Raw genomic sequence first — 9,762 nt, forward strand, 5'->3', positions numbered from 1 at the left:
TTGACCATCGATAATATTTCATAACAACCGAATTGACGCGGCCGCCATTTTAGATTTAGTGGAAAAGTGTAAAAACCTTTTGCACGCCCAAAATTTTGTCCAATGTTTACCAAATTTGGCAAAGATGATCTTCAGACAAAGCTTCACACAGGTGTAGGATGGATTTTCCATTTTCAAAACAGTTTGTTCGGCAGAGCCGATTAAAGGCGGCGGCGAAAGACACGTGAGAGCGCAACTCAGCAACCATATGTGTGATTGTCACCAAACTTGGGTTCCATCGTTCACACAAGGAGCAGAGGAGGCCTGTGGTGTTATACCAGAAAAAACACTTTGAACACTCAGTACTTTGAAACGCAAACAGATATTTCAACCAAACTTGGTGTGTTGCATGAGTGCAACAGGTTATTGTGACTTAATTGCTGCGCAAGTGCTATGGAGGCCATGTCCTGCTCTGGACTGCTTGGCCCCTCCATTGCTGCTTGCAGCTATATTTATTATTATTCTTAGGACTGGGTGTTTATGGCAGGCCCTAGAAGCACTTGGTCGAAAGTGGTATCGTTGTATTCCCTAGATCAAGACAAATCCAACGTCATACCCAGTTATATATATTCTCCGCCATTTTAAATGTTAAGGAAAAGCTTTTTTCTTTAACTCCTCCTACAATTTTTGTTGAATCTTCTTCAAAATTGCCACAGATGATCTTCAGACCAAGCCTCACAAACGTTATCATATGGATTTTTGATTTTCTATACCTTTTGACTGGAACAGCCAATCAAAGTCGTCAAAGAAGCCACTTTAAAAGAAGTGAGGTCATATCAGCACCTCTTTACTGCATTGACACCAAACTTGGTATAAGGACTAGGGACCCTGTTCAAAAGAGGTCCAATAGGTAATGCCATTTCACCTCTAGGTGGCGCTGCAATAAGCAAAACATTTGGCACCAATTATCTTCAGATCAAGCTTCACAAACGTTTTCACATGGTTTTTGATTTTCAAAGCTGTTTTTCCGGTAAAGCTAATCAAAGTCGGCGATGAAGCCGCCAAAACAGGAAGTGAGATCATATCTCAGGAAATATTTGCTGAATTGACATCAAACTTGGTACAGGTGCTCAAAACCCTGTTCCAAAGAGGTCCACAAAGGTTGTCATCTAACCGCTAGGGGGCGATCCCATGTCTAGGCCCATGGGGCCTTAAGCAGAATTGATTTAGGGGCCCCCCTGTGATGCAAATATTATTGATTATTTTTAATCCTTGATTATTCGCACACTATTAATCTAATGCGCTAATTAGCAATGTTATTAGTTGTGTTGCTTATATGATAACATTGATTTATTTCACCCTTATAAAGTTTTTTATTTTAACAGTAGCAAACCCAGATTGGTCATGTGATGATTTGAACTTTAAGTATTCAAAGTCTTACAGTACTAAGTGGTGTACATAATGTGGTGTACTGAAAAGTAGCTAAATAAACCAGACAATGCATCTATTGTACACAAGTTAACCACTTTAATAGCTTATGGTTTAAACTAGCAATGTGCAAAAGTGCAAAACATTCAACTCCAAATAACTTAAAGATACAGTATTTTCTTATTTCTTACAAAACTGATATTCAATTAAATACGTACAATATATACTGATTTGGGATTGTTGAAAACGGACCTGCTGTATCATCAACTGTAGCACTGGCACTTCTGGGCAGGAGGCGTTGGTTGTGGCCCAGCTCCAAAATATATTTCAACAGTGCTCCTAGGGAAAATTCATGAGTACATAGTAGACGGATCAGAATATTCATTTAACAACATAAATGATTTGACACATCAGCAAGCCATCTGTACACTTGAAAGCACAACTCTTAATCTATAACTAGCTAATTGAGGCATAATGATATTGAAATACTATAACAATGACCCCAAAAGGGTAGGATCTATGCAAGCTTCTCCAGGCTAGCTTTGTTAGCGAGCTTAACTGTCAACTAGCCACTTTACGTTAGCTCACAACATAGCCTAGTTAGCAAACCTACCTTATAGCAAAGTTCATTAGCAATCAACATTTATTTTGAAATGTATTTAGCTTGAATGCATTCGCCTAGGTGAATCCACCTAGGTGAATGCATACTAGCAAAACAAAAGGCCCATTTTAACGGGGGGATCTAGCTATTGTTATATTTTGTTAGCTAGCTAGTCTAAGTGTTACACTAAAATGATAGCTAGCTAGCTCTAGCTAACATTGAAGGCTTGATTGACGCATGTATCTCTAGACAGCAAATGTTTATGGTTAAAAACGAATTAATCATGCAAACATACCTTGATCTTGCTGTTTTTCTCTTTCTCTGTTTTGTTTTCTCTGCACCAGAGGAATATATCTTTTTTTGTGACATTGCGATTGCCAACTGATCTTTTTCTGTTCTTGGACAATCGACAACGTTGTTGCTATATGAGTGCTGACAAGGGCAGGCCCCCAAGATAATTTATTAAAACAGAAGTAGTAGGCTATTATCTTCCTTGCCAGCCGGTAAACATAATATTGAGTTTATTGCAAATTTGTATAATTACCATTGACATAATATAACTTTAAAATTAAGCTGTAACTTAAAGTGCTCTTGGGTGGTCATGGGGCCCCAAGCAGCCGTTTAGTTCGCTTATGCCTTGGGCCGGCCCTGTTTGAATCGCAACATGCGGGTAAAAGCATGGCGAGGTATGTACAAACATGCCGCACTGAGGTAAAGGCACAGACTGCCTGTCGCGGGAACTAAAAATGGCAAATTGCACTTTTCCATGTCATGCATATGCATTCACGGGAGGGTCCAGGGAAAAGTGGGAGTTTCCCATAAAGAGATGAGAGGGGATGGGTAAAGTGCACCTAATTAAGTATTCCGCGTTATATACAGAAACCGCCCGTGAAAGCGTGCCTCCATTTTCCTGTGAAAATTCTGCACCTGTTACGGTAATTTTGTAGCCTGGCTTCCAGCCCAACTTAGCCCCGCCCACAAAAAGAATTTGGTCGGGAAGTTGGGTCTGGAGGGGCTCGTATTGGGGACAAACTATATAAAACCAGGAGCTGGGTGGACCAATGAAATTGCCAGGGCGGGCTTTATACGATGATGGACAGATGATCAACAGTAACATAATCAACAACGTCACAAAATAGCGCTTGGGTTGAATTTGTTTTCAACAAACAACATATTAAGTTGCTATGATTGGTTGTAGGTCTATCCAATTGAGCGAAGAGGCATTTGTTTTACGAGTTTGGTTGAAACACGCCCCATAGTCACAGCCCAACGGAGAGTTATCAGACTCATATTCTGACTAGAATAGAGCATGACAACGTCAGGCTAGTAATTGTGTGTTTTACGTGGAGAATTGTGTGTTGCATTTTGCAAAAAGTGTTTTATGAAATTGAAAATAGTGTAGGGGGGTAAATATTGTCCAAACAACCAAAACTAATTCCCCTATGGTTTAAAGGAAGATGGGAAACTGAACAGTGTATTAGCATGAAGCAAATAATGCCAATACCAATAGAATTCCAGGTATTTGACTCTATGGGTTAAATCAGAGCAAGAATGGTCAAAGTACGGTTAAATGAAATACGCATTTAATAACTTTGCAAATGAATGAAATCAATTACAAGGCAAACATGTTACAATATGAAAGCTTTCAATCTTACCTACTCTACCATGATCATTATAAATCAGAGAGAAAGCAAGAGGTGAGCAAGGAGTTGGACAGTAGGACAAGGGAGAACTGAGGAGAAGGTCTCAGGAGACGAAGAATCCAAAGAACAATGCATTACAATTCCCTTTATACACAAGAACAACCAATCAGACCACATCTTGAATGGGGTGTGAGAGCCATCAAGTTGAGACCGTCCAGAAACTCCAGACTTTAGCATATGAGAGGTGGGGGCAGGTTTGACACCCAGCCTTATAATCCTCCCTCATGGACACAAAAGCACAGCAAAAGCTGCAGTGTTCATCGTGTGATAACCTGCACCCATAGGAAAAGGAACTTGATTGCAAGACAGGTCAGCATTGAGATTCTAATGGTCATGGCTATTGCTCAGAGGATCACTTTTGGATCATGACTAGTGCTCAGAAGACCAATTTTGGATCATGGCTATTGCTCAGAGGATCACTTGGAAGAACCTTTGTATTGGCATACAGACGTGCCCTTAGTTAGCATATTCCTGCTACTTAAGTTCTTGTCCTGTTACAGCAGAAAACAATTGGAGCACAGCACTTGGTTAACAATGAAAATTGTAAAGTTTGGAGTGGTCTGGGGTCTGAGTGAGTCGGATTGGATACAAATGGAAATTAGTGAGACAGAGTCCTAAAACTCAAAAGGAAAAAATAGGTGAACAACAGTCCTCCCTTTTGATAGATGAGAAGTACACAAACATATCATCTAGCAGATGAAAATGGCAATTAAAACAAAAGTGTTCTTGGGTCCAAAATAAACAAAACACAAATTACACAGCAATAATAAAAAAATACCAGTTATACCAATCTACATTTACAGGTCAGGAACCATTGTGAGTTTAGCTAAAACCTAGAACATTTACCACCAACTCTATAAAACACACAAAGGTACATACTGATCCACAATACCCAATACTCATCCACACAAACCAACATAGGAACTCATGGATGGACAAACCATATGCACTATGCATTTGCAGCTAAAGGAACTGGAGCAGCAACAAATGAATTGTCCCCAACGAATCTTTGAACTACAACAAAGACTAAACACAGGGGTAATACAGTAGGAATGTAGCAATATCACAATTTGGACCTGAATTAAGTAAATGTAAAAGATAGTTGGAATTGCATGTAATCACGTTAAAAAGTTTAAGATTTGGTTGTCTTGATAAAGGTTCAGCTTATGCTGCATGAAAAATGGGGGAGGCCTACCCTTTCCCAGATCCCAACATTTGGACTCAGTGTGACCACTTCTTAGACAAGCACAACAAAATCTAACTTTGTTGGTAGCATAAAACAAGCGTGTGGGTGGAATAGGCATATTTCTGCTAAGATCCCAACATCGCATTTCGGTGTGTCCTTGTCTTTTACAGAAGTTACACTGTATATGATGGGGCTGCTGGGGCTTGGGTTTTGCCTCTGTCGCCATTTTTATGGCAGCAATGCGTGGCGGATCAGGAGCACGACGGTTCTTTGTAGAACGCGGTTTGGGAATTTGCGCACCAATTCCACTATCTGTGTCTGAACACTCATTGGTAGAATGTGAGCCAGCATGGCTGGTCTCTTCATTCCTTTTTTAGCGGTGTGTTGCCTTGTGGCACAAAAAGGTGTCGCGCACCATGGTTTGAAACGCCGGTTTGCCAAACTGTAACTGAATTGCTCGAAACATATCACGTCGGGGTCACCAAAACTGTAGGGGGGTAAATATTGTCCAAACAACCAAAACTAATTCCCCTATGGTTTAAAGGAAGATGGGAAACTGAACAGTGTATTAGCATGAAGCAAATAATGCCAATACCAATAGAATTCCAGGTATTTGACTCTATGGGTTAAATCAGAGCAAGAATGGTCAAAGTACGGTTAAATGAAATACGCATTTAATAACTTTGCAAATGAATGAAATCAATTACAAGGCAAACATGTTACAATATGAACGCTTTCAATCTTACCTACTCTACCATGATCATTGTAAATCAGAGAGAAAGCAAGAGGTGAGCAAGGAGTAGGACAGTAGGACAAGGGAGAACTGAGGAGAAGGTCTCAGGAGACGAAGAATCCACAGAACAATGAATTACAATTCCCTTTATACACAAGAACAACCAATCAGACCACATCTTGAATGGGGTGTGAGAGCCATCAAGTTGAGACCGTCCAGAAACTCCAGACCTTAGCATATGAGAGGTGGGGGCAGGTTTGACACTGTAGTGAGGTAAGCAAGACCACACGGAGCCAACATCTTGCCACACCTGAAGAGTGATTCAATCACATCAGACAAACCTAATCAGCCCTTGTGACACCCTCAGTATGCTGATTACCCACCAAACGCCGATGCAAAGGAACCATAGAATTGGGGGGGAGGACCTCCCCAATCTCAGCCCTCCTGCTAGCTTGCAAGCTTCAAAGGGCGTGCTTGAGACGACACGTCTCCAGCAACCATTTGCATCCGTTTTGGCGGCATTTGAACAAAGAACATACCTTAATCAGAACTTTTGGGGAAAGTTCTTCAGACTTCACCTTTACCACGAGAGTACAAGGTGGAGAATTACGAGAGGGATATTTGTGTCATGTTTGTTACTTTGTTTTAATGTTGTGTTCACTGAAATCTTGATTCTAGTAACTACTCCTTCTTCCTGAAAGATAACCATGTCATTCTTGGTATCGACACAAAGCTCTCTTAATAAAACAATCATTCAACTATATTTTGTAACTGTACCAAGATGTCCAGAACAATATTTGAATGATCTTTTGAACCAGCCAGAGACCAGATCACACCTTTGGTAGGTGTGAAGGAAGGAGGGGGGAGTTGACAACCCAGCTTCCCCCAATCAACGTCTGACCCCAGACAGGTCCTCCCTCAAACTCTGAACTGTATAAATATCCGAGATGACCATCAATCAAGGACTCCAGCGAAACCAACCATGGCATGAACGCCATTGGGATTGGCGTTCCAAAGGACGTCTCCAAGCTTCTCCTGAGATTCAACTTTATAGTGATCGCGACACTATCTGGACGTTTCAACAGAAGAACCAAAAACGCAATTATCATTGCGACTTGACTGAGATCCCCCAGACTCAGCCACATGACCCGGCAGCGCAGCCGCGCTTTCACCTCCGATTCTTCAAATGAACCTTTGGCGCAAACCGCCCTCAACCTCATTGATCAACCCCTGATCAAACGTAACTATGGCTAACGCTCTTTCCTCCCAGACATGACATTGGCGTGAGCTCTGTTTATGATTTGTAAGGATGTAATCATTGACTTACCATTTCTGTATTTCTTTAAGTTAGTCCATTTCATTCTGTTCATTGAAACCAATAACTCATATTAAATCCATAATCTAACTTGTTCATAAGATCCGTTTACCTTACTTGAATAAATTCATTGTAAAGATATTTTGACGTGCGTGTTCACTGATGTTACGATTGGCTCTACACTTAGAACGAATTCATTCCTAAAGATGAGACTGAATATTACATGTTAAATATAGGATTCCCTAATGTCCTAAACCAATATTAGGGTGGTGCCCCGAACTTTATGATAAATTAAGTATTTCTATTTTAACACGACGAGACCCCGCTACATAATGGTGCCCTGTGTGAGGCTAAGATAGATTGAAATGAGCAATCGTAACTTTTGTGAAACGAACTGTTAAAATAGAGCTAGCTCTAACTATATGTAACATCATGTTTTTAATACCACTGTGCCTGGGCTACAGTGGCTGTGTGCGTATTCAATTGTTTTGTAAAATAGGGCCAAGCTTTTAATGTGTATGTGCGTGGGACCAGCTAGCTCAAAGGAAGCAGCTAGGTTTGACCGGAGGTAGGCGCGTGCTCAGAAACACCGCTGCCCCGACATTTACGTTGTAATCTGCCTCGGCCAGCTCTTCAAGGAAAGTAGCATAGGAGCCTTTATTATAGCCTCTATTTTAATAGTGTAGCTATTTGGTTAAGTGAATTAACCAACCAACTAATACGTTGGTGCACATGTCTAGTTCAGGGAAACAGACAGTGATTAGTCCCGAAGGACTTTTTGTTTAGAAGCAACTAAACAACGCAGATTCTACACGTAACCTATTATGCCGCCACGATAGCTTTTCGGAAAAAGCATTGACTATTCCCGCAGCTAACTGTGTCTTAAACAGTGGTTGCCAAACTAAAGTTACATTGTTAAATGCAGTTCGTCAATGTGGTCTAGTTAAGTTGACTTCAAGAAGCTACTTAGTAACTATAATTGTGTTAAAGTATGTACTATAATTACCTTGCACCTTTATTTGCCTATTTGTGTACGTCTTTGGCAGTCAAATGTAACCATAACCTAAATGAGTTTATTGAAACTAGTTTGATTTAAAAAGATTGAAAAGCCGACAACTTTTCCTTCATCTAGACCCCTAGTCACAAAGCTTCAATTGCCACGGCCATTGTAAGCCACTTCAAGTGCCTCCTTTTATTTCAATTGTTTTCTTTCAACCTTTTCCCTATGTCATGTCATAGCTTAATCACTCATAGCCATGCCAATGTCTGGGGAGGGGGGGTGACATGCCGTTACACTGCTGTGGTCTTTCTTCTCTTGTCTTCATGTCAACAGTTTCATCGACGACGGTCTATGAAAGTTGACATCCGGGGGGATGTAGTGAGGTAAGCAAGACCACACGGAGCCAACATCTTGCCACACCTGAAGAGTGATTCAATCACATCAGACAAACCTAATCAGCCCTTGTGACACCCTCAGTATGCTGATTACCCACCAAACGCCGATGCAAAGGAACCATAGAATTGGGGGGGAGGACCTCCCCAATCTCAGCCCTCCTGCTAGCTTGCAAGCTTCAAAGGGCGTGCTTGAGACGACACGTCTCCAGCAACCATTTGCATCCGTTTTGGCGGCATTTGAACAAAGAACATACCTTAATCAGAACTTTTGGGGAAAGTTCTTCAGACTTCACCTTTACCACGAGAGTACAAGGTGGAGAATTACGAGAGGGATATTTGTGTCATGTTTGTTACTTTGTTTTAATGTTGTGTTCACTGAAATCTTGATTCTAGTAACTACTCCTTCTTCCTGAAAGATAACCATGTCATTCTTGGTATCGACACAAAGCTCTCTTAATAAAACAATCATTCAACTATATTTTGTAACTGTACCAAGATGTCCAGAACAATATTTGAATGATCTTTTGAACCAGCCAGAGACCAGATCACACCTTTGGTAGGTGTGAAGGAAGGAGGGGGGAGTTGACAACCCAGCTTCCCCCAATCAACGTCTGACCCCAGACAGGTCCTCCCTCAAACTCTGAACTGTATAAATATCCGAGATGACCATCAATCAAGGACTCCAGCGAAACCAACCATGGCATGAACGCCATTGGGATTGGCGTTCCAAAGGACGTCTCCAAGCTTCTCCTGAGATTCAACTTTATAGTGATCGCGACACTATCTGGACGTTTCAACAGAAGAACCAAAAACGCAATTATCATTGCGACTTGACTGAGATCCCCCAGACTCAGCCACATGACCCGGCAGCGCAGCCGCGCTTTCACCTCCGATTCTTCAAATGAACCTTTGGCGCAAACCGCCCTCAACCTCATTGATCAACCCCTGATCAAACGTAACTATGGCTAACGCTCTTTCCTCCCAGACATGACATTGGCGTGAGCTCTGTTTATGATTTGTAAGGATGTAATCATTGACTTACCATTTCTGTATTTCTTTAAGTTAGTCCATTTCATTCTGTTCATTGAAACCAATAACTCATATTAAATCCATAATCTAACTTGTTCATAAGATCCGTTTACCTTACTTGAATAAATTCATTGTAAAGATATTTTGACGTGCGTGTTCACTGATGTTACGATTGGCTCTACACTTAGAACGAATTCATTCCTAAAGATGAGACTGAATATTACATGTTAAATATAGGATTCCCTAATGTCCTAAACCAATATTAGGGTGGTGCCCCGAACTTTATGATAAATTAAGTATTTCTATTTTAACACGACGAGACCCCGCTACAACACCCAGCCTTATGAGAGTCAATGGCCCAAAATATTTTGCAGAGATTTGAGGTGTGGTTCT

General features: G+C 41.0%; 1 long non-coding RNA gene across 1 annotated transcript; it reads left to right on the forward strand.

Moving 5' to 3' along the window:
- Window positions 1-7,930: 7,930 nt before the first annotated feature.
- LOC146238113 (uncharacterized) lies at window positions 7,931-9,511 on the forward strand. The gene is made up of 2 exons (XR_014740506.1): window positions 7,931-8,328; window positions 8,423-9,511. It is a non-coding gene; the product is annotated as an uncharacterized LOC146238113 (long non-coding RNA).
- The last annotated feature ends 251 nt before the right edge of the window (window positions 9,512-9,762 follow it).

The sequence above is a fragment of the Hypomesus nipponensis genome, chromosome 21 (assembly GCF_054491055.1).
Source record: "Hypomesus nipponensis isolate SF chromosome 21, ASM5449105v1, whole genome shotgun sequence".
Lineage (NCBI taxonomy): Eukaryota > Metazoa > Chordata > Actinopteri > Osmeriformes > Osmeridae > Hypomesus > Hypomesus nipponensis.